We start from the raw sequence: 25,007 nt of genomic DNA on the forward strand, positions 1-25,007 counted from the left end.
AAATTGTGAGGCTTTTGCCTATAGTTCTATAAAATGGTAAATGATGATTTTCTATTGTAACATTGGTTGGCCCCCATAACTATGGTACAGCAAGCAGGGCCATCAAAGCACTCAGAGAAGGGAACCCAGAAAATGCAGGTAAAAGGGTAAGAATTTCTTACCAGTCAGGCTTCTGGACTCTCTCTTTCTGTGTTAACCTGTTGAATGAATAGCAAAAATCACTGTCTCCTCTGAAAAATGTTGATTAATGGGAAAAAATAATAATTATGAGGCTAGTCTTATGCTGTAGTGAATCTATTATACCTTGTGCTGTGAATTTGTCTTTCTGCATTGTTCTGTCATAGAGGGGGTACTATGGATACAATGTGGGCTTAGGACCTCTAAAAGTCCTCTCTTCAAGCTGGCTCAGCAAATTGGTTAGTTAACAAACTGCTTCAGATCCCAGAAACAAAACCTCGATGAGATTTTTCTCTTTTTTGTTTTATGCCCTTGAGTGCTTAACTTTATGACCATGTGGGGACACTTCTTTTGGTCTGTGTCATCCAGAGGACAGGAGTCTGAGGGTTCATGTCATAGCCCTAAAAATTACCTTGAGCAATTAAAAACTTTGGCAAGCTCAAAATTGACTGCTCTAGCCTCCTTCTGGGAAGAACAAGGGAAATGCCCAATGCTGTAGCTCAGTAGCTAAAGCTTTTGTCTTTTCACATGATAGTCTGGGTTCAATTCCCAGCTTAGGGAATGAGACCTTTATGGTTTGATATTTGTGTGACCTTTGCCATTTATTGATTCTTTTCCCTTCCCTAAATAACTTCTGACTTCCTGTCTTGAATTTCCTTTTCTCTGAGCTACTTTTGGCAGTTCTGGATCTTGTAAAAAATGCTAACTACCTCCTTGAAAACACTTCATATACCCATGGTTAAATAACCTTAGTTAAGGCTTATTTGTCTCACCTGGGAGGTTATGTTTGGTAAAGTCCAACAGTCAGAAATATTAGCTGTTTGTCCTGGCTAGAGTCAGGTAATAAGAGATTTAAAAGATTTTTTTTTTTAAAAGTTACGGTTAAAAGTCAGCTCAACTAATAGCAAATACGCAAGCTATACATATATGTAAGAGGCCTGTTTGTTTGTTTTTTTTTTTAATCTTCTTGGATTTTACTATTCTAAATAAAAAGTTTGTTATTTTTTCACTCGGTTGACTGAATAACTTTTCTCCAGTTTGTTTTCGTGCCACTCTTCCTGCCTACATAAGAGGATTTAAGATGCTGAAAGAGTATTTCTAACACTTTGGGTCTCCTAGGGAAAAATAGGAGAGGCACCACAGACCTTGTTTGGGGAAATACCTCTGTTTTTCACATGGAACCCAAGCAATTGAAAGCGGGTAGATCCCTCTCAAAATAGAAGGCTGTGTTTTGTTTTGCATTGCATTACCTGACATTTTTGACTTTTGGGAATATCAGAAATTACAGATTATGAGAGAACTTTCTGCTCTGCTGTGTGATAACTAGGTAGGAAATATACCTTTCAGGATGACTAATGGCAGTTATGGGGGATACTCTGCTCTTTGCACATTTGAATCAGAGGAACATGCTCTTGGCCACCTAGAAGTCATCACAAAATCTCCACTCCCCACTGAGAGATAAGACTCCATTGAGGGATGGGCTGATTTCCTCTTTTTTGGGGATCCAGGGTCTGTTATAAAAATGGCACCCTTAATTTGGGGGATCTGTTTTGCCTTCCAGCTGTGTCTTCTTATTGGGCCTTAAAAACTGCATGCTTTCCTGGCCCTGTTCCTTGTAGGGCTCCATGCTGAAGCCAGTAATCCAATTAAGAAACTTAAAACTGGCAAATTAAAAATCTTACAACTACTGGATTTTCTTCTGTCTGTTTATTTATATGTGTTGTGTGTTTTATGTTTATACAAATGAGCTCTAATTAATTTGCTTAAAGAAAAATAAGTGCTTAAATCAAATATTTTGTCAAAACAATAAAAACTTTAACGACTCTAAATTCACATGACTTTAGTAATATTTAATAAATACAGTTTAAAACATTGTTGGTAAAATAAAAATGTGTTCAAAACTTACACATTTGATCTAAATTAGGCAGGTCAGATACTGATTTTACTAAAACTACATAAACTGTATCTTTGATTTGATAATTTTTCAACTTACTTTCTTGGGGACTATTGCATTCTAAAGAAGGCTTGGGGACATGTGGAGTTAGTCACGCCCCCTGGCTATGCTGAAAGAGTATTTGTACTTCTGTCTGGTATCCTTGGCTCCATGCCTAGTACATAATTGAAATAGCTTACCTACCAGGCTCTTCATCAAAAATAAAAGTTCCTAAGAGTTATCATTGTAACATATGTGACCGAGACTACTAAAGAACAGTTTTACATGCATGGTATGTAAGAAAAGTAGAATGTGTTTCCTGTGGAAAAAAAAAATGTAAGTGTAAGGATGTAGGGTTTTTTTTCTTTTGCCTGGTTTAGAAGGTTAAAGGATTGTTTTAGATTAGATAGGATAAAGCTGAAGGTTTCAGAGGTGGTTCATGAAAGATTAATCTTATAAAAGAAATTATATGTATGAACATGTTGTCTAAAGTTAAAAGGATATCATTCATTTGTTCTGAAAATTGAACATCAGCACAACATGGTGTTTTTAGAATACTGATCTGTTCCTTAACAAAAAAAAATGTAAAGGATTATAAAAGGTTTAAGAGACTCTTACCTTATGACCAAACTGATTAAGATTGGACACATTTGTCTATAAGTCTTAATAGGATTAAATTTGACCCTAATAGTACAATAATGCAAAAGGTAAAATTTGGCTTTCTCTCTTGAAGTATATTTTCATGTAATACAAAAAAAAAAAAAAAAAGATTTTTGTTTGGCTTTTGAATACACTACAGAAAATAGAAAAGAAAGAAAAGAGATTGTTTGGACAGCTGAGTCTTCCTTCTATCAATGAGTAAAGGCCGTTCTAAAATCTTTGAGTGCCATTTTGAATAAATACATGACTTACGGTGACCTGGGATTTTATTTTTGAGTATCAGGTGTTTTAAACTTTTGATAATCAAGTTGACAAACTTTCCAAACTCAAATTCTAGTTATGTCTTTTCCCGACCTGATTAACCATTAAGATCTTAGGTGCCCAAAAGTCCAAAAATGACATACTAGCTTATTTAGCATATTAAAATTATACAGAAAGCATTGTCAAATATGAAATGGTGTTGGGATTTCTTTGGGCTGTATTTATATAAATACATTATTGGTATGTATTCCAATATTATGGGAAAGTTCTATAATTCTGATATTACTTAGTGTATGTTATCAGTAATAATGATAATTGTGTAAAATTGTTGTATACCACAGAAAAAAACAAAATTCCCACAGAAGAAACTAAAAGTCAATTGTGCCTTTAACCATGACTTCCCTAAGATTTTTTGTCATCCACAGACAATTTCTGTCTTGTTTTGATCCCCTTTCAAAGGTGGTTTATAATCAGCTACAGGACTCTGACAAGTACTCTTAAATACAGGTCTCTGATAACTTCAGAAAGTGTGCCATTACTATAGAGAGGAAATAACTTCCAAGACTCTCTTGGAAAACATCTTCATAAATATCGAGCAAAGCAGGATGTAATAGCATGGATGACTTTTTGCTTAAAAAGTTGCTAATTCATTTGATTTTGTTTTTCAGAGTCAAGAAAACTTTTCTTTTGAGGTCTTACAACTTTTAACAATTGAGTCCCGTAAATGAAATTTGGAGCATATTTATTTCTCTGTACCTAATTTCTCCAGAGTTGGAGAACTATTTGTGAGTATTATCAACTGATAACAATATAGTTATTTGCATACTGCAATAAGAATCCGTTTTGTTTTGTAAGAGGACGCAACTGGGGAAACTGATTATTTTAGCAAAGCTTTGACTGGAATGACACGCTTTCAAGTACAAACAGACTGCTTTAAGGAATCAAAGTTAACTTACAGAGCCAAAAAAAGCTCCTTTGGAAAACTGGCCTCATATCTTCTCTACACAGTCTCTTTGCAGGGTTTTTGACCTGTGGTAAATAAAGAATGTCAGTTTATTTTCTTTTATCTTTTCTTTTCTTTTTCTTTCTTTTTTTTTTTTTTTTTTTTTTTTTTTTTTTTTTTTGGAGTCAGGGTCTCATTCTGTCACTCAGACTAGAGTACAGTGACTTGATTTCGGCTCACTGCAACCTCCACCTCTCAGGCTGAAGCAATTCTCCTGCCTCAGCCTCCTGAGTAGCTGGAGTTACAGGCGTGTGCCACTACCACCTGGCTATTTTTTGTATTTTTAGTAGAGATGGGGTTTCACCATATTGGCCAGGTTGGTCTCCAACTCCTGACCTCAAATGATCCACCCACCTCAGCCTCTCAAAGTGTTGGGATTACAGGCATGAGCCACCACTCCCAGCAAGAATATCACTTTTTGACAAGCCCATGAGCCCCAAGTTAACTTGGGACCTTGAGAGGGCAGAAACTTGCTTAACTCTTAGAAGCATTTGCAGGCACAGATAAACCCATGGATGGGTTCAAGGCTTTTAAATGTCTAATCTAAGATTCCTTATGGAATAAAGTTCCATCAAAGATAATTTAAAAAGGACCCTATATGACAAATAATTATTCTTGCTGCACTTTATACAAATAAGCTAAGTATAATAAGACTAACATTTATTTTGCAAACAAACCAGTCCTATCATGATTTGTTTTTAATAAAATTGGGAACAGGGGAGAGAGAAAAAAATGTTTCAAAAACTGGTGCATCTGTTATTACATTCTAGTCTTGTCAGTTGTTTCTGAGCTTTTTTCTACAATTTAGTTTGACCCTGCTTATTCCTGTGAACCAACCAGTGATCTCTGGCTGCTACTCAGAAAAAACAAAAGGAACATGTAACATAAAAATCTGGCTCAAGTGCTTTGGGCATGTATTAGAATTGGCTTGACTTCATATGAGTTTGGTTCTAATAATTGCCTAGTTTATGGAAAGCCTTCTTACTTGGTTCACTTGGGATTATTTTACTTATTTTGCTTTACTGTTGTGGAATACATAGCTGTTGCACTCTTTGTGTAGGAATGCAAGATAGGCTTACTCAATGTTTTCTTAAATTGGACACATATTAATCTTCCAGTTTTTAACTTTTGTCGGGACTCAGAGTTATTAATGACCCTCACCATATGGATGCTTTCTGACTGAGCTCCTCTCTACCTTGAATATAAAAGACCCTAATAGTTAGGCAAAAATATCATCATCCCTATTCAGCCTGAAGAGGTTACGGAAAATGGATATTCATCCCTCTGCAACCCTTAGAATTAAAGGTCCTCTTGTAAAAGGGAAAGAGAAACATATGTCAGAGGCATCTGAACCAGAGAAACTCCATCTTGAGTAGAGGATGGGTAAAATGAGGCTGAGATCTGCTGGGCTGCATTCCCAGGAGGTTAAGCGTTCTTAGTCACAAGATGTTTAGGGTTAAGGGAAAAGATTAATAATAATAATCAACAGATCCAGAACTTAACAGACCTAGGAAATATCCTGATGTCCTGATACCTTAAGAATAAAAGCATTCCTAGTTTAAGAATAAGTTTCACTTTAAAGGTAATATCAATTCTTGCAAAACATAGAAGTTACAAAGATGACCAATCCTTCATCACAGATCCTTGTAGTGGAGCACATCTCCCCCATGATTTTGTTGTTGTTATCTTCTACATAAACAAGCACTGCACCTAAGGGGAATGCATTCAGTATCTTACTTTTGGATACACCCTTTTCTGCCTATGGAGCAGCTCTTATTTTATTCCTTTACTTTTCTAAAAAATTTGTTTTTACTTTACTCTGTGAACTCACCATAAATTCTTTCACATGCGAGATCCAAGAACCCTCTCCTGGGGTCTGAACTGGGACCCCTTTCTAGTAACAGTGTTAACTAGGACTCATCCCCCAGATCTGAATTTTTTTTTCTCAGTTTCTACCGGCTGGGGTGTCCCTTATCTTTCTTTTGGTCCTGATGATGTATGATTATTTATCTTATTTCACATTTTTTCCCAGCTTTCTGACAAGTTTAGCATTTTTCCAGGAATCCTGTTAATCAACTGTTTTTGTTTTGTTTTGTTTTGTTTTGTTTTTTTGAGATGGAGTTTCACTCTCATTACCCAGGCTGGAGTGCAATGGTGTGATCCCAGCTCACAACAACCCCCCCCCGCCTTCTGGGTTCAAGTGATTCTCCTGCCTCTGTCTCCCGAGTAGCTGGGATTACAGGTATGAGCCACTACGCCTGGCTAATCTTGTATTTTTAGTAGAGATGGGGTTTCTCCATGTTGGTCAGGCTGCTCTCAAACTGCTGACCTCAAGTGAACCACCTGCCTTGGCTTCCCAAAGTGCTGGGATTACAGGCATGAGCCACCGCACCCAGACAACTATGATTTTTTCAGTGTCATTGTTTCCTTGGGGAGTGGGAAGATAACAGAAAATTGTAGCCCTGGTAGGCATGCTGCAGACTTTCTTGCTCTAAGTTAAACTTTCCATCCTTGGAAGATCTTGCCTATTATCCCGGACAGAATAAACATTACAGCTAAACAGTGGCCTGGCAATCCATGCTATTTGTAGTTCCATAAAGCTGAGTTATTCTAGATCCTAAGTGCCACCCTAGTGAATGTTGAGCGTAAGTGTATTATGATCTTGTGGTAGGCAAATAGCCCTCCACAGATGTAGACGCCTACATCTGGGTCCCTGGAACATGAATATGAATATGATATATTACATGGCAAAGGGACTTTGTAGAAGTTACTAAGATAATTTCAAATAGGGAGATTATCCTGGATTACCCAGGTGGGTCCAATCTCATCACCTGTGCCCTTATGAGAAAAGACTTTTCTCTGGCTGGAAGCCAATTGATGTGGCAGGAAAAGTGAGAGAGATAGCTCAATTATGAAAAGAACTCTATGCACTGTTTCTCACTTGAAGATAGAAGGGGCAGTGTGATGAAGAATGCAGGTGGCTAAGGGCTAAGGAGCTGGAAGAAGCTCCTAGCTGACAGTCAAGAATGTGGGAACCTCAGTCCTGTGGACACAGGAGACTGAAATCAGCAATGGCCTGGATAAGCTTGGAAGAGGATTCTTGCCAAAGCCTCCCAAAGGGAATGTGATACAGCCAGAACCTTTGGTTTTGACCTTGTGCAGAGAAGCAGTGAGCCATGCTGTGCCTAGATTTTTGGACCATGGAAACTTCGAGATAACAAATCACTTTTGCTATCTGAGCTGATTTAAATTTGGCTTCTGTTGCATCTGAGAGACTAACGTACATCCTGGAGATCATCTACATCTTCTTGAATGGTTTGAAACTATTGGTGATAGTTTCAGCCAGAACATTTGGTATAAACAGAACCTTGTCTAGGAGCCAACATACAAAACAAATAAGGATAGAGCTTCCAGGGCTTGCTTGCTTCAGAGCTTGGGTTGAAGTCTCACCAGACTCCTTCCCCTGCCCCTTGTTTCTCCAGGCATTCCAGGTTTCTTGGTAAGTTCCTGAACACCACTGGCCCAGTCCACTGTGACTTCCTTTCCCTCCTCCCTGAGATGTACAGAGGTGGAGAAGCAGATGAATCATGAGCTTGACCACTGCCGCACAGAGAATTACAGGAGAGTTAAAACTTGAACCCATGCTCTTCTTTTTTCTCCTCTGGACTGACTTGACCTGTCGCTGAGGCCTTTGGAGGGGAAAGTCTACTTTACCATGCCACAAAATAGTCCAGTGAAACTCATGTTTAGCTGGTTTTGATGAGATATTTTATAGAATAGAACAAGTGTGTATCACTGGTGCACTCTTTCCCCTTTTAAAAATTTAGTTTTCGTATACAGAAACCTTGAATAATCATTTGCACTCCAGTGGTAATTACCAATATATGATCTCCTTCCAGTCTCATAATCAGGTAGGCAAATATGACGTTATTTTCCTATGTTAGAGGATACTGAGGATTACAGGGAGAAGCAGGAAGACAGCAGCTTATATTGACAATAAATCTCTAAAAGAAATGACAATCAACTTCTAAAAGAAAGAATCCTGCAGTCTGTAAGTGTTCTTGACACAGGAAGGGATGTGGGGATAGCACTCCCCTGGGTCACAGACACTCAGGAAGCCCAAAAGCAGGACTCTTCCTCCTTGGTGGCCCCAAGATCCTCATCTGCAGGTCCTGCTTGAGAGGGTGTCAAGCCACACATTTTGTAATAAGCTCCTCAGATGTTCTTGGTGTCTATCCTGTCTGAGGAGCCCAGGGAGAACTCACACTTGTACTTATTCCTTCAGAAAGCTAGAGGATAATGACCAAAACAATTTGCCTCTTGAGACCGTTCCCAACACAGGGAATGGATCCAGGCATGGTGCATATGTAAGGACCCTAACAGGATGTAACTGAGTCAGGTACATTAGAGATAGTCCATCCCAAGACCTTTCTCTTTCGCTCAGCTTAGCCCTTCTGATACTGGTGAGCTAGGGGAGGCCCCAAATGCTGATGGACCTCAACCTTGGTTGGTTTCCAGTCTTTTAACACCATCATAAGAAGGAATTCAAGAATGGATCAGAAATTAGTAGAAGTATGGAAATGTTTCACAAAGTGAAAAGTACACACTCAAGAAAGGGGAGTGCAGATGTACTCAAGAGAGCTGCTCACAAGGGACTTTGGGGCTGCTATCTTTGTGGGTTTCTTTAACTAAGGGGTCAAACATTCATGAAGATTCCTGGAAAAAAGTGGAAATTTCGCAGAACTGTTGTCCCACCCATTTTTATACCAAATATGGGTGTTCCCAAAACTATAATGGCATGGTGGATGTGTAATTGTGTTACTGAGCATATCATGAGGTCCTAGGAGAAACCTAGGTCAAATCCAATGCCCTGTTGGGTCCAGTTTTAACCAGCTTGGTCCACACCCTGGTTTTTCAAGGTCTGATCAGCCCCAAGCTTCTGAAGCTATTTTAACAGTTTCCTTTTGCTAGTCCTGGGAAACTGTGGCCTGGAATTTTCTATTCTCCTGCGACCATCCTGTATTATTCTTGTCTCACTTCCACAGGCTCTAGAATAAGGCATAACCCTTGTCAGCTCCAAGATATCCCAACTCACTTACTGTCTCATGAGCTGGGATGGTAAATGCCACTGATTCTTGCTATGTTCTTCCCCATCACTCTGAACCTGTCCCTCCACACTCTCTTTCTGCAGGGCATGTTTGGGCGCCTCTGACCATTGGCTCTTATTCACATGTTCATTTAACAAAGAATTATTGAAATGCTTATTCAGAATTAAGGTCATGCATTCATGAGTAAAACAGGTGTTGTTTTCATCCTTGGGGAGTTTATAAGCTTGCGGGGAAGATAGATAGTAACAACTAAGCTATAAGAAAGAGCTTAATTTCAATTGTGGTCATTTCCATGAAGGTGGTATCCAGGTGCTGTTACAAAGAATAACAGAGACCAATTCAGGGATTTTCCCTCTCACCCTGCTCTTCTGCCCTTGTTTATAAAACCAGAACTCTTCCCTCTCAAATTGCCAGTGAAGGAAATAAAAATATTTTACCCCAAATATCCTTTTTTGATATATTTTGAAATGGCTGCTACAGGGCCAGCAGACTGAGATGGCGGAAAATTTCATCCACAGAGAATCTCTGTTAATGGAGCTAGGCTTCCCCTTTCTAGGCACCATCTAGCTCTAGAGAGACTGAGACATCTGACATCTTTAAAAGCCTAAAAAGAAACATTTACCATCTATCCTCTCTCAGGAAGCTTCATCCGCACAATAAATCCACACTTCCCGGCCAAGCCTCTTCCTTACTCCGTCTCATAACCTGTCTTGTCACTAAACCTGATTTACCACCGAACTTGGTTTTGGCCATGCTCTGAGCCACTGTTCTTTCTGTAATCTTAAGATGGAATATAAGCTTCTGTAACTCATCAAGAAGTTGAATCTTTCTTCCGAAGGCTCCTGTGTATACACACTGAATATATTTGTATACCTTTTCTCCTATAAATCAATCTGTCTCATGTCTGTGATTTTAAGCAAACTTTTAAAGAGACAAAAGCCTATGTCCCCCACACCAGAATGGAAGTATCTCTCTTCTGTCCTTCATGAAGCATCTCATTCTTGTGAGAGAAGATTGAGAAATGGCTTATTTTGTGAGACAGCCAAATCTTCCCAGAATTTCTGGATGTCCTGACTTCTAGGTGAACCTGTTGATCTTTTCACTCCCACCTTCTCAGCAGTAAACCAAGGCTCAGCCCCTAGGAGGGAGTTATTCAGAGATTGGCTATGTGCACTCTCTTTAGTAGGAAGGAAGCAAGAAAACTAGTGGTTTTGTCCATCAGTGTTATCTGCAATAAGCTGGTGTTTTTTTTAAAAAATTTATTTGTCTCTTATGCCTATTCTCCATTCTTTCAGAACTTCAGAGGGTAGGATGGAGAGAGAAGTGTGTGAATAGTCCACCAGTAGCCTGATGTATGACATGCCTTGCTAGCACGGGAGGCTGGCAAGGGAAGATTCTATTCAGGAAAGATGAGCAAGAGGGAAATGTAGCAAAAGGAGGTGACATTTGGGGCTGGGTGAGAGAGTGTGTGACAAGTAGGTGTTTCTCCGACAGCCAAGAAGGCAAGGGTGTTAAGCAAAGGGGCATGCAGCAGGGGGAAAAGCCCAGAGCAGTTGGGTGGCCTTGTGTGGCTGAAGCGTCAGCGACAGCTAGGCTGATTATTCAGGAAGCTGGACCAGGACTTTGCTGGAAGAGACGTGCATGCCACAGTGTCTTCTGTATGAGTACCATACCAGTATTCTTGCAGGAGCCAGTAGTTGAACACATTGAGACAGACCTGACCCCATCTGGAATTTATATACAATTATTTACCAAACTCTACTGATTTTTCTTCAAAATCTCCCTCGTGCATAGTCTTTCCTAAAGAAACGAATTGTTCTTTTAGCCAATTATAATATCACCATCAGCAATTGCCTCCCTTAAGTGCTTGTGTTTGTCTTTCTGTTTCATTGAAGTTGAGGGAGAAAAATATATAATTAAACTGCAAGTGAGCAGGGAGTGAGACAGTGGCAGCGAACCAGAAGCAACACACGCGTTCACATTCCACTCGCTCATCAGTGACGTCTGATCTCAGCTGAAATAATAAAGTTCCCAGGGAGGCATCATGGCCCGCCAGTGACCTCCACAGGGAAACAGTGCATTTTATGGCCCGTTATAGAAGATGATCTTTGTGCCCTTTGAAAATCTCCTGGTCAATATGTTATGGAAGAGGAAGAGAAAACAACCTCATGAATTTCCAAATCATTTAGGTAATGCACATTTCCTGGGGTCAACGCTTCATCATGCTCTAAGATCAGGCCTAGGGATAGAGAAAACAAGCTTTGTCTCCTACTCCCCAGGAGATCACTTAAGTGACAAAGACAGCAATCATGACAACAGAGGGTGTCTGTGGATTGCTATTCACAGAGGCTGTGTTAAGTCCACTGCGAACACAGAAGAGAGAGCCTGGCTTGTGTGGGCTGGGCCCATGAGTGCTTCAGGGAAGAGATGCTGTGCTGGATTCTGGAGTTGAAGAGGAATCTTCCAACAGATTAAGAAAGGGTGGGCACCCCATACACAAAAGAAAGCGTGGAACAACATGTAGACACAAGAATAAGAATGACATGCATTTAACAACTGTATTAGTGTGCTGGGGCTGCATAACAAAGTATCACAGCCTGCTTGACTTCACAGAAGTTTATTCTTTTCCGGTTCTGGAAGCAACAAGTCTGACATCAGGGTGTCAGCAGAATTGGCTCCCTTCTGAGGCTGTGAGGACAGAATCTGCTCCAGGCCTGTCTCCTAGCTACTGGTGGGTTTGCGGACAACCTTCGGTGTTCCTTGGCTTGCAGAAACATCATTCAGGTCTCTCCCTTCAGTTGTGCGTGGTGTACTCTGCATGTGTGCCTGTGTCTACATCTCCCCTTTCTCCCACCCTTATCTGTCCACATACATGGTTGTCTTTGTCCTTGGCTTTCTTCTGCTCATTCTTCAAGCCTCAATTTCCCATGTTAGATTTCCTTTCCCCTTGGAAGCCACCTTGGACCATAATCTTGTCTGCAGATTAAAATACGTCATCCTGGATTATAATTGCCGGTTTGCCTGACTGTACTTCCACTAGCCTGTAAACTTTTTGAAATTAAGGGCTAGCTTTCATTCATCAGTTGTATTTCCAGTGCCTAATCCAGTACATGGCATGCAGTAAGTGCTGAATAAATGTTTGTACGATGTATGAAAAAATGAATGAACTTAAGCCAGTCTTTGAAAGATGTAGCCTTAGTTTTCATACAACCTGGACATCTGCCATAGCAATGGATTTCTCATGAATGATTTAGCACCATCCCCTTGGTGCTGTCCTCACAATAATGAGTGAAACTCTCATGAGATCTAGCCATTTAAAAACATGCCACATCTCCCTCTCTTCCTCTTGCTCCTGCTCCAGCCATGTGGCTTGCGGGCTCCCTCTTTGCATTCTGTCATGATTGTAAGTTTCCTGAGGCCTCCCCAGAAGTGGAGCAGATGCCAGTATGCTTCCTGTACAGCTTGCAGAACTGTGAGCCAATTAAGCCTCTTTTCTCTGTAAATTCTCCATTTTCAGATATTTCTTTATAGCAATGTGAGGACAAACTAATATAACTCAATAATTCACCTTCACTCTTTCACTTGTACCAAAAATAATTTGTGCAGCACCTGTTCAGCTCCAGCTCAAGGGGGAGTTTCAGTACTTGCACTCTATGTTCAACAACACCTAGATATATCCCAAGACAGTTCAACAACACTCATCTGTATGGACATGGTAGATTAACAGAATCTCAGGCACATGCCATTTCAGGACGTTCATGCACAGTGGTGTGCTGTGCCAAGCCAGAGTCGCACGCTTGCTTGTGGGAAATGTGAAGGAGGTCTCTTCAGGGGAATAGCTATTTTCAAAATTAGAAACTCACAGCATTCAAACATGCTTCAGTTTTCACTACATTCTCTTCTACCGAGTGGAAGGGCTGAGTCACAAAACTGGTGTGGAATTAGAAAAAGAAAAAGTACTGGAAGTATTTTGAATCCACCAAAATAACTAAAATATTTTTGAAGATGTTTTTGGACTGGATAATCCAGAAACATGTTCTGCAAAACTCATCTCCAGTTAATTGACAACTTCATATGTACTTCAAAGGAAATGCCATCATCACGTCTCTGAAAGAAGTACAAACCACACCTGATACGTTTCTGTTTTAGAAGTCTTTGGATGGCACCATGTTCAGGAGCCCAGTGAACTTTGATGAAAGATGGTAAGAAGGGAATATTTTCATAAACATTTTCCCCCTTGAACCAATGGGGTGTCATTAAACTAAAGCGAATCAGCAGACACCCAGCAGGCTCCATCTGACTGGAAATTCACATATGCCAAGTATATCATGCTCTGTAGTCTGGGAAAAAAATAATGTTCTCTAATTGACAAATGGAATTTCAAAGTCAGTATATCCCAGCACTATAGATCTGACTAATGCTACTTTGGTCCTCTTAAAACTGTCTCCACTGAGCTATGATTTAAGAATTTATGACACGTAGATTTAACAATATGTCACAGCATATTTTTTGTATTCTTTTAAATAAAATTTCTATTATATACATTATCTAATGCACTTTATTTATAGAACCATTCAAAATCCACCCAGAGCTCATTGCCAGGAAAAGTTTTTTCTACTAGTGACCTGGTGTGATACCTCCTACTTGGCCAGCATTTAATTAAATTTGTTTAATTTATTTTTAGTTCTGTGAGAGATTTAAGATGTTTTATTTCGTTTTGTTTTGTTTTGTTTTTTGAGACAGAGTCTTGCCCTGTCATCCAGGCTGGAGTGCAATGGCGTGATCTCGGCTCACTGTAACCTTCACCTCCTGGGTTCAAGCAATTTTCCTGCCTCAGCCTCCCGAGTAGCTGGGATTACAGGCACCTGCCACCATACCCGGCTAATTTTTTGTAACTTTGGTAAAGATGGGGTTTCACCATGTTGGCCAGGCTCATCTCGAACTCCTGACCTAGTGATCCACCCACCTTGGGCTTTCAAAGTGCTGGGGTTATAGGCATGGGCCACCGTGCCCACCCCTTGTTTTGTTTTTCAAAAGGCGCTGTGGTTAAATACATTTAGGAAATCCTGGATAAATACAGTTAATTGTGATGTAACTGGAAAGCAGCACCAAGCCTTTAGCACCCTGATGTACTTTGTGAAGTTCTGGAAAATGCAGACTCTCCCAATTTTTTTTAGCCAAGAAAACTCTTTTTCTTGAAATACAAAACAACTTTTCAGGTTTAGAGTTCTGTGAAACATTCTTGGGGAAATACTATATAATAAGTGTTTTTTTACCCTCCTTTTCTTGGCTGCATTGAAGCTCAGTGAAATTTTGTGGTCTGCATCTTGTGTATGTTGCTGATTCTTCTTCATAATGAGGGGAGAGGGTGTCTGTGGTAGAAAGGGTAGGACACTACCCTATAGCAGTTTGCCACTAGTAATTGGTGTACAGTTGGGGAGCCTGCAAGTTTTAATTTTCTGGGGTATAAATTGGCAGCAAAATGTCTACCTTGTGGAATTCTTTGAAAATGTGAAGTTGCAACAATATTGCAATGTACTAATGTTCATTCAAATATTAGTAGCCACTAGTTACATTTTATCCCCTTTTTCCTTTACTTATGTATAATTGTCTAAATATTGTAGCATGTTTTTATTTAAAGCTATTTCAAATTTACATAAGGAAAATTGAATAACTAAGTAAGTGATTAAAATATTTAAGATATTTAAGTAATTTTCGATAGAAAATAATGTTGGGGCTATTTTTTCAATTAGCATTTTGCCATATTTTAGGAAATCAATGACAGTTTTTATTCTAGAAAGAATTCAACCCTAAATATATTGTCTATGCATTTATGCTAAAAAAAAAAACCAAGGATTTCAAAGCACTCTAATTATATATATATGTCAGCCACCTTAAGACAGATTACCAGAAAGACTACAAAAAGCATTATGGCACAGCAAAAGTCTGTAAGTTCCTTAGTTAAATGGTTTTAACAAAATGCTGTGCTTTGTATAGCTAATTTCTATGAACCAAGATTACAGTAGTTCAATTCATAGAACCAATAGATGACAGATGATAAGTTAATTTTATAACTTTGCTTCTTGGCTTTTGATTTTTGGCTCTTACATTACTTAGAAGGGCTCTGAGGATTAATAAGTGCCTGCTCACCTCCATTCCCATCTGGCCTGAAACTATTAATTGGCTGTAAGTATTTTGATTCTGAGCTTCTTGGCCATAGGGGTCTCCCCAAGGGACATGAGAGACCTGGGTTAGGTAGCACACCACCCCAGCATCAATATGCAATAAAACAAAAGCTTGGCCATTGATAGTGCTTCTGGTATATCTTGACCCAAAACAGGGAAACAAGCACGGAAAAGATAAAATTTTAAGCCCCGACTGACTAAATGGAACCCTCCTCTTTGACCAAGGAAATCACCTGAAAACATCCTGAAAAATTAGTTCAGGCCATGAAAGGAAGGGGATGGTTGAATGTACCTTGTTATACCCTTCCGCATTTAAAGTTTAGGCACAACTGAGCAGCATTAATGTTTAAATAAAGATCAGAAGGCTGACAAGACAGACTCTTTGCAGCAATAACATACCAAATGATAACCAGGACCTAAGACCATGCCAGACAAGGGTTAAGTCACACACTCCTAGGCTTAAAAAGTATACTCTGTTCTAACTGCCACAAGGTTTATCTTTCTCTCAAGCAGCCAAACAAGCACTGACCCCAAGATAAGCAACGTTAAAACAAATTACATCTCTTCTAAGTGCTGACTAACTGACCCCAGCCCCTATTCCACCAGCTATAACTGCAGCTTTAATTAGACAAAAGACCGATTTCAATGACTTTCTCTTGATAAAAAGACCACAGAACATGGCCTAATTCTGGCTGGTTTACAGAAATTAAGCACTTTTGTAATTAGATCTATTTGTGTCCTAAATAGACCAACTGATGTACAAGGCCTAATTGTAATACATTTAGACGTTAAGTCTCCATCCCAAAATAAGCATGGGCCATATGTTATACAGATGTTTATTCAATACACATGTGTCAGGACCACCTTCATAAATATTCATAGCTCCCCCTGCAACCTGTTAAAACTGTGTGTTTAACCAACCAGTTGTGATATCTCCACAGGAGCTCTCAGTACAATTAACAGTGGGAAACAAACTTACTGACTTTCTTATTGATATGAGGGTCATATATTTTATAGTTATTACCTGTATGTCCCCTGATTGAAAACAAAACAGAACAAAAATGATGATGATTGCAGGAATGTCAGAGAAAGGTATGAGTCATCCTTTTCTTGCAATGTTTAGATTATCATCTTAGAGACTACAGTAAACACACAAGAAACCCTGAATGTTGGGTGTATATTCAAAATAAACTGAAAAACATCTCTGCCCTCCAGGACATGAACGAACAAATTAATGCAATGTCCAACCCTATGATGTTACTAAACCAGTGGTTCTCTTTTTTGTTTGGGTCAGGACCCTCCTGATTAAAAAAAAAAAAAAACTCATCATTCTGGCTATATTTCTAGGAATAGGCATACTTCTTTACTGTGGGTTATACTGTTGCTATACAACATACATGGGGTTACAGGATCACTTTTCCCAGATCTTACCCCCTCATCCAATGATGCTTTGACTTGTTACCCCTGTGACCCCAGGAACACAGAAATATTTCAGACTCCAAGAAAGTAAGCCCCATTCCTCAGGCACCTAGCAATGCCTGCAGCCAGCAGGAAGTAGTCAGAATGAAGTCGACACCCTGATACTCTATAGAAATGGAATGGACATTGACAGTAGGGAGTTTGTAACCTATACGGCCAGTTTGCTACCTTACTCTAAAAGTAACCCCTCCATCACTTTGTTTCTTACTACACATATATCGAACTTCCTGTTTGCTTGAGAATTCTGAAGGCTAATCCTGGAACAATCCAGGCATGAAGCAGAAATGTTGGTTGTACTTTTCTCCCTTCTGAAAAGAATTCGATGCGCGGTTAATTCATAATCTGATCCTTGCCAACTGACCTGGTTACATTTCTACACATTTTTTCATTAGCAACATACATTTAAATCTAACCACATTTTTGCATGGGTGATAGCTCATTCCTTTTTACTGATGAATAATATTCATTTGTATGTGTATATACCATTGTTTATTTAGACCTCCAATTTAGAAATAAAATCCATGAGAAGTCAATTGCTGTACTACAAGTTGATTTTAATGATGTATTTTTTTCTCCCCCTATAGATGTGCAATTGTCCCATTACCATTTGCTACAAGTGTAGTGTGCTGTTCGGACTTTGTCAAAAACCAACTGACCACATATGCATGGGCTGTTTCTGGGCTCTTCATTTATTCCATTTATCTATTCTTCCATCCTTTCATCAATATTGCAAAATCTTAATAATATAATTATCAAATAATTGTGAATGTCAGCTGATGCAGAACCTGCTTCCTCTACAAGAAGATCCTTGTTATTCTTGGCTGTATACAATATAATACTATATCAATTATAGGATAATCTCCTTACGTCTCTCTCTCTTTCTCCCTCTCTCTCATCTCTCCCTCCCTCCCTCCCTCTCTGTCTCTCAGACACACACACACGTGCACACACAGGTACACACACACATGCTCGCACACACACGCACATTCTGCAAGGATGTCTATTATTACCTCACTAAATCTACACATTAATTTGAAGAAACTTAACATCTTTTTAAAGTTGTGTCTTTCTAAGTATAAACATAATATTTAGATATTCTTTAATTCATTTTAGTAATGTTTTAGGTATTTTTTTCTAGAGATCTTGTTTCTATTTTGTTAGATTTATTCCTTGATATTTAACATAATTGAAGTTATAAATGGTATATATTTTACTTATTTGTTAAATGGACATTTAAATCTATAAACATCTTTTAAATATTGCTTTAACTTTATTCTAGAGGTTTTGATTTGTAGTGCCTGGCACATGATAGATCATCAATAAATATCTGTGGAATTCTCATTATGAGAGTTGAGCAGGTTGACCTCTGAGTTCATTGTCAGTTATGACTATTTAGAATTTTTAGATGTTGTGTTTGTGTCAACATTTCTATTACATATTTAAAAGTAGGAAAATGTCCAGCAACCATGGTTGCATTCTGGTATTTATTTAACTTCTTAAAACTTGCTATCATCATGGTGGTGAAAAAAAATCTCTTTTGAGATTTTTCACTAATCAAACAAATGAGTCACTAAAGAGGCTGGTGATGAGTCATCGGAATGCAAGCACTTATCCCAGTTATGCAAATGAAAGATCTGATTAGAGTGGTAAATCCAAAATCTGAGCCCCAAAGTTCACCAAGGTGAAACAGTTTTAAATCCTCAGAGTAGTCACCAATTTATTAAAAATTTAATTATAAAATGGAGGACTACATCTATGAGTAGGAAGATTAACAGAATATTTAGTGCTTCTATGGTCATTTTATCTGTAAGCTTTCTTTTGATCCAAGCTCTCCTTCACAGCAGTGAAATCTAATATAAATAATATTCACCTGTGATGCCCACAAAAGATTTTGTCTTTTCTCATGCCATACAGGTGGCCCAAACTAAATTCATGGTTCTCCCTCAAATCACCACTATCCTCCCAGTAACTCAGACTTGTAATTTCCTTGATATTCTGTTTAGTTAATAATGAAAATTAGTTTTTTAATTATACCGATTTAAAAACAATAATACAGCTAATCAAAGTATAAAGAGGTAAAAATCACTTGAAATTAGACCATCTTGAAATAAATACTATAAACATTTTGGTGATCATTTATTCATGCACATGTTTGTAAGTTTAAATTACCATCATCACATAATACTTTCTTTTTGTCTTGGACATATTTTACTTTTTTATGGCGTTACCTCTCTCTCATTCCTCATCAAATGCATCAATATCTCCAAATGCCCAGGTACACAATGTTAACAGCAAAATGTGTATCCTTCCATAATATTCTTCATCAAATGAATATATAGTCATATACAGCGTTTTCATTTTCTTGTGTTTATTTAAAAATAAAGAGTATATCCAGAGCTCTAAAACCCAGTAATAAGGTAACAACCCAATCAAAAAATGGACAAAAATTTAGAACAGATACCAAAGAAGGTGACAATAGACAAATAGATGACAAATAAGCACATGAAAGAGATGCTCAACATCATTAGTCATTATGGAAATATAAAGAAAAATCACAATTATATACTTACCAGAATGGCCAAAATTGGAAACAATGTCTGCAAGGGCTGCTAACGTTATGTGGAGGAACTGAAACTCTAATCCACAGTCTGTGGAAATATATATTGGTACAATCACATTGGAAAACAGTTTAACAGCTTCCTATAAAGTGAAACATTCACTGACTATGTGATAGTCTTCCCATTTGTAGGTATTTTTCCAAGGAAATGAAACTATATGTTCATGCAAAGACATGTACAGGAATGTTCAAAGTAGCTCGTTTTTTAATAGTTTAAAAGTCAAAGCAGCCAAATGTTCATCAAGTGAATGGATAAACAAATTGGGTTGTGTCCACACCATGGAATACTACTCAGCAATAAAAAGAACTCTGATACAAGACAAATGAATAAATCTCAAAATATGATGAAAGAAGCAACACAAAAAGAGTAAATACTCTATGATTCTATTTGTGTAAAAATCCAGAAAAATTGGAATTAATTTGCAAAAAGGAGAAAGTAGTGGTTGCCTGGGGATGGAAGGGGCTGTGGAAGGGCAAGATGGAGAAATTTCAAAGGGACATGAGGACAGTTTCAGGAGTAAAAGATATGTTCATCATCCAGAATGTGTTGTTGGTTTCATGGGTACATATATGTCTCAGAAGTTAACAAATTGTGTAGTTTATTATGTGTGGTTTATTTAAATACACCAAAGTCAGTTTATATATATGTAACTTCTTTTAATTGGCATATAACACTCAATAGCATACATGTTTCATAATTTATTTAAATACTTCTCTACTGATGTATATTTATATGTTCCCAGAGTTTTACCACCACACTAATGATTACATATATACATGTATATACACACACATATAAAAACTATATATATGCCCACCAGCACACATGGATAATAGCTATATAATTATCTATTTACAATATCTAGCACTATTTATGCAATAGAACTTTTAATTCTGGGAAACAGATTGCCAAAACTAATTTTTTAAAAATTTCTGTGGTATGATACATCATGTTTCCAAAAGGTTGTTACTATCCATCACTCCTCTGCTAATACAAGAGAGTATGCTTTTGATTTATACACTCAATAGATACCATTTCAAAAATATTTTGCCAAAAAGAAGGATATAAAATAATATTCCATCATAACCTTAATTTGCATTCAATTAAAAATCAGTAACTAATAACATACCTTTATATACATTGGACATTAAGATCTGTTATTGTATTATTATTTTTCTAATTTTATTCTGTGTCCATAACACTATTTCATTGTTTGCTTTAGAAATCAACTCATATATGTTCTTTGCATATTTTACATATTAATCTTTTATCAATCTCTGTATTACATAATCTTTCATCAATCTATGTATCTGTGTGTCTAAATGTCTTTTTAAACACCATCGTTTGTTATTGATTTTCTCTGACATAATTTGTCATAATATTTTAAATTATATATAGTAAAATATGTGAATTTTTTTAAATAATAATTTTGAAGTTTCTTTCTTGGTTTGAAATATTTTCACAGACTTTTAGGATAAAAATACTTACAACATTTCTTGTTATATAGTTATTAATGTATAATTGATACCTAATAAACTAAACATGCTAAGCATATAATTTTATAAGTACTGACTCTTCTATGGCTTTAATTATTTAACATTTTTATTAGAATTACTTAGTTCAACATCCAGAGATAAACATGGAATTATAATTATTTCTTTTGATAGTCAACAAAACTTTCAAAAGCCATAAAATCCTTAGGAATAGTTTTAGCAGAAAAGATATACCTAAAAAATAAAAATATAAACTTATATGATCTTGTTAGATGAAAATAATTGAGAAGGGAATACATGAAAAGACCTAATATTCTTTTATAAAAGAAGATTTGGAAGCTTTTATTTCAAAATGAATACATAAATGAAATTTTATATAAATTGAAATAGGTTCACAATTTTAATTTGAATATTATTTTTAAAATTAAATATAATGATATTAGCCTCTATGAAGAAAAGCCTGACGTACAACTGAAACAATATGAGGAATAATAGATGATCTTCCCCCTACAGTCACTAAAATATAAATACAGAGTGATCAAAGAGTATGGTATAGACATATCTCCAGACATATGAAGTAGAATGGAAATAAATATCTAGAAATAGTAATGAAACATATATGAAAATACATTATATGACAAAGCACGATTTTGACTTGAAAAATATTGCAGGACTCAGCTGAATATTCATCAGAAAGAAAACTCCTTACCTCACACCATATACAAAACTAACATGTCAGATCCACTCTTAATTTATCATTTCCTTTATAATCCATGAGCCATATATCATCAGGAAAATATGTGTGTAGGTGTGTATGTATGTATGTATCTATCATCTATCTATCTCTCTATCTGTTTATATTTTAAATATAAACTTTGATGTCAGAGAGCCCTATGTTCAAATTCCAGATCTATTATTTTCCTTGTATAAACTAGGAAAAGTTATTTAAGACCTCCAACCTAGTTCTTTCAACTGTATAGGGGGATAATCATGCTTATATCACATGATGTTAGCAAAAATTAAGTAATATAACATGGCTAAATTGTAACTGGTTTTGGCAGAGAAATTACAATCAGCAAAAATCATTTCACTCTACCTCTTCCCTAAGATAGCTTAATCAATTGTAAATTACTCATCATATCTGTCCATTTCTTTATATTATTAGGATATTGCTCATGAGAAGTTCTCCTTCTAATTCCAAAAGTTTCTAGTGTCTTTGCCTTTGGTGTCATACTGACAACCACCCCAAGACAACCTCCTAATGCAGACATATGTTGATCTGAGTTTCTGGACAAATCTTTATTTATCGCTTCTTAGTCCTCTTCTGTGACACCAAAACCTTCAGGAATATAGAAACTGAGGATCTCCCACATTGCAAAAAGAATAAAAGACGCAGCTACATTTTATTTTCTCTTAAACCTCAAATTGTGCTGACTCAAGAAAACGAGATGTACACTGAGGTTTCTGATATGAGATTCCAGTGAGCGGAGGTCAGGACTGTACCCACCTTACTGCTCATGTTGTTGCCAAAAGCGTTATTCAGCTCACTTTTGGTTCCAAAAGGCATACAGTAAAAGAAGTTTCAACAAGTTTGAACTCTTCAAGTTAGGCAATGTTTGAGCATGTCATTTCTCAACAGCTAAGTTAATATTTTCTTGTCCTGAAATTAAAAAAAAAAAAAAAAAAAACTTTACACTGATCCAAAATACTAACATAGACTCAACTTTCTCATCATCATAATCAGAGTAAACTGCTGCAAGCTTAAACAAGGTACAAAGCACTTGGGTTTAATAACCATATTTTCACCTTAGGATACTAAATGTGAATTGCTGGGAATGAGGACATTATTTATACATCCCACTTCTTAAGAGTGTTAGAAGCTTGTATAGCTCAGGAAGAATTTCAGTGGAAATTGACAAGGCTACTTATAAGGCCCTGACCAATTATTGTTTCAGAGAGGATCAAATCATGGGTTTGGTCTGGTAACTGCTTTCTTAGACATGCTTTGTTAAACTGGAATAGAGTTCCTGAAAAACACTTAAGAATCTTTGATAGAGAAAAGAGAGATTATCTGTAGTTAGAGGCTGTGTTTCCTAGCTGCTTATCAATAGGAAAGTAAAAATGTTTATAGAAACAAAATCAGCAAAGTGGTTTTCTTCAAAATATTTGCTTCAAAAATATTCAACTTTATGATTTGTGTAGAAAGAATAAACCTCAGTTCAGCTTGGTACAGAGAAAAGTGCCTGGCAACAGTGAGTCTCTCACCTGGCATCAGTGAGTCAGAATGAGGTGATGTAAAGTGAGGTAGTCCCCCTTCCCTTACTGTGAGCAGGAGCCAATGACTAGCTGAGTCCCAGTTCCCACCAGATTGAACAAGGTGGACATGATGGTGGGAGGTAGACTTACCTGGCAGTCCAGTTTTCTAGCTCCTTTCCCTGGGTGTCAGCAGAGGCCAGGACAGAGTGAATCCACACCCCTACTCAAAAGAACAGAGAGAGTATGGGTCACTCCTACACTTCCCCTAGGAAAGTAGCAGCAGAGCCAGGGTGAACCTGAGCATTCACCCCACACACATGCATTGGGGGGCCCACTGTGTTGAGTTGGCATTGGCAGGGCCCAAAAGGAAACAGAACATATACATACCCAGCCCTCATGCCACATCTCATCAGGCAGATTGCCCAATAAAAGAGAAAGAGTAAATAGGATCTGTTGTTTCAAAATTAGAAGAAAAAGAAGCAGCCAAATGTTAGGATATAATTAAAAGTTATTTGCCATTTGAAGAACCAGGGACATCACAATATAAATGAGAAAAGAGACCAGCATAAAGATGAATCAGATGTTAAAATTATCTGGAAGGATCTTAAAGTGGCCAAAATAAAAATATTTTAACAAGCAATTATGAGTTCTTGTGGAACAAATAAAAAATAGAAAATCTCAACAAAGAAATATGTCATAAAAAACAAGTGCCATTTTAGAACTGAAAAATAAAATCACAGAAATTAAAAAACAAACTCCCAGGATGACCTCAGTAATAGACTGGAGGTGACAGAGGATAGAGTTGGTGAACTTGAGGACAGATAGTTAAAATTACCTAATCTGAATGACAAAGAGAAAATACACTGGGGAAAAAAACAAAGTTTCCGGTACCTGTAGGACATTTTTTTTTTTTAATGCTGAAGTTTATTTGATAGCATTTCAGAAGAATAGTAAAAGAGAGTGAGACTAGAAGGCATTCGAAGAAATAATGGCTGAAAACTTCCCTCACCTGGTGAGAGATTCAGGGTGAGAAAACCTCTATCAAGATAAACCCAAATAAAACATGCAAGAAAGACACATCATAATTAAATGTCTGAAAACTGAAGACAAATAAAAACTCATGCAAGCGTCCATAGACAAATGATGCATTGCTTGAAAACTTCAGAGAGGAAAAAACACACGTGTAGGTTAGAATGTGTAAAACAGGGTGAATATAATAGACTCTCCTAATTCTCATAAGTTTCTCAAATCATATTTGATGGTTGAAGCAAAAATTATAATACCACCTGATGTGATGCTCAATGTATGCAGAGGAAATATTTCAGACAATTATGTTATAAAGGAGATGAAGGGACCTTAAAGGAAGGAAGATTTCTTCACTCAAGGTCATACAAATTTGAAACCTTTAGACTGTGATAAGTTATGTGTGTTGCATAGAGAATTCTTGATATAACTAACTCCATCTTAGAAACAGACTCCACCTTACATTTCACAAGGCATCATGCCAACAGGACTAGATGTTTATCTAATCCATAGAGATTGCACCCAACCAGAGGGGGACATAGCCAGAGGACTTCCATTCTTCACCAGAGGACTCTGTGGCCATAAAAAGAGCAAGAGTTCACCAGCTTGAGACGGCCATGTTAAGACACTGTCCTGCTGTCACTCATGATCAGCACCTAGCATCTGCCACTGAAGGTGCTTCCCCAAAGGCTCTTCCTGCAAGATGCTAACATCCATTGGATCAGCTGAGACACTCTCCTTGTCCGTGTCACCCTCCTTAGACTGGTTTATTAACCCCATTTTTATATCCCCTTTTCTCTTGATTTTAAAT

The 25,007-nt window shown here is 37.4% G+C and overlaps 1 long non-coding RNA gene across 2 annotated transcripts in view; it reads left to right on the forward strand.

Moving 5' to 3' along the window:
• LOC105492337 (uncharacterized) overlaps nt 1–25,007 on the forward strand; it is an 83,758-nt gene that overhangs the window by 6,511 nt on the left and 52,240 nt on the right. For both annotated transcript variants that reach the window (XR_011622359.1, XR_011622358.1), the window contains exon 2: nt 3,700–3,816. This is a non-coding gene — a long non-coding RNA (uncharacterized lncRNA). The remainder of the gene's footprint in view (nt 1–3,699; nt 3,817–25,007) is intronic.

Source organism: Macaca nemestrina, chromosome 4 (genome assembly GCF_043159975.1).
Source record: "Macaca nemestrina isolate mMacNem1 chromosome 4, mMacNem.hap1, whole genome shotgun sequence".
NCBI classification, from domain to species: domain Eukaryota; kingdom Metazoa; phylum Chordata; class Mammalia; order Primates; family Cercopithecidae; genus Macaca; species Macaca nemestrina.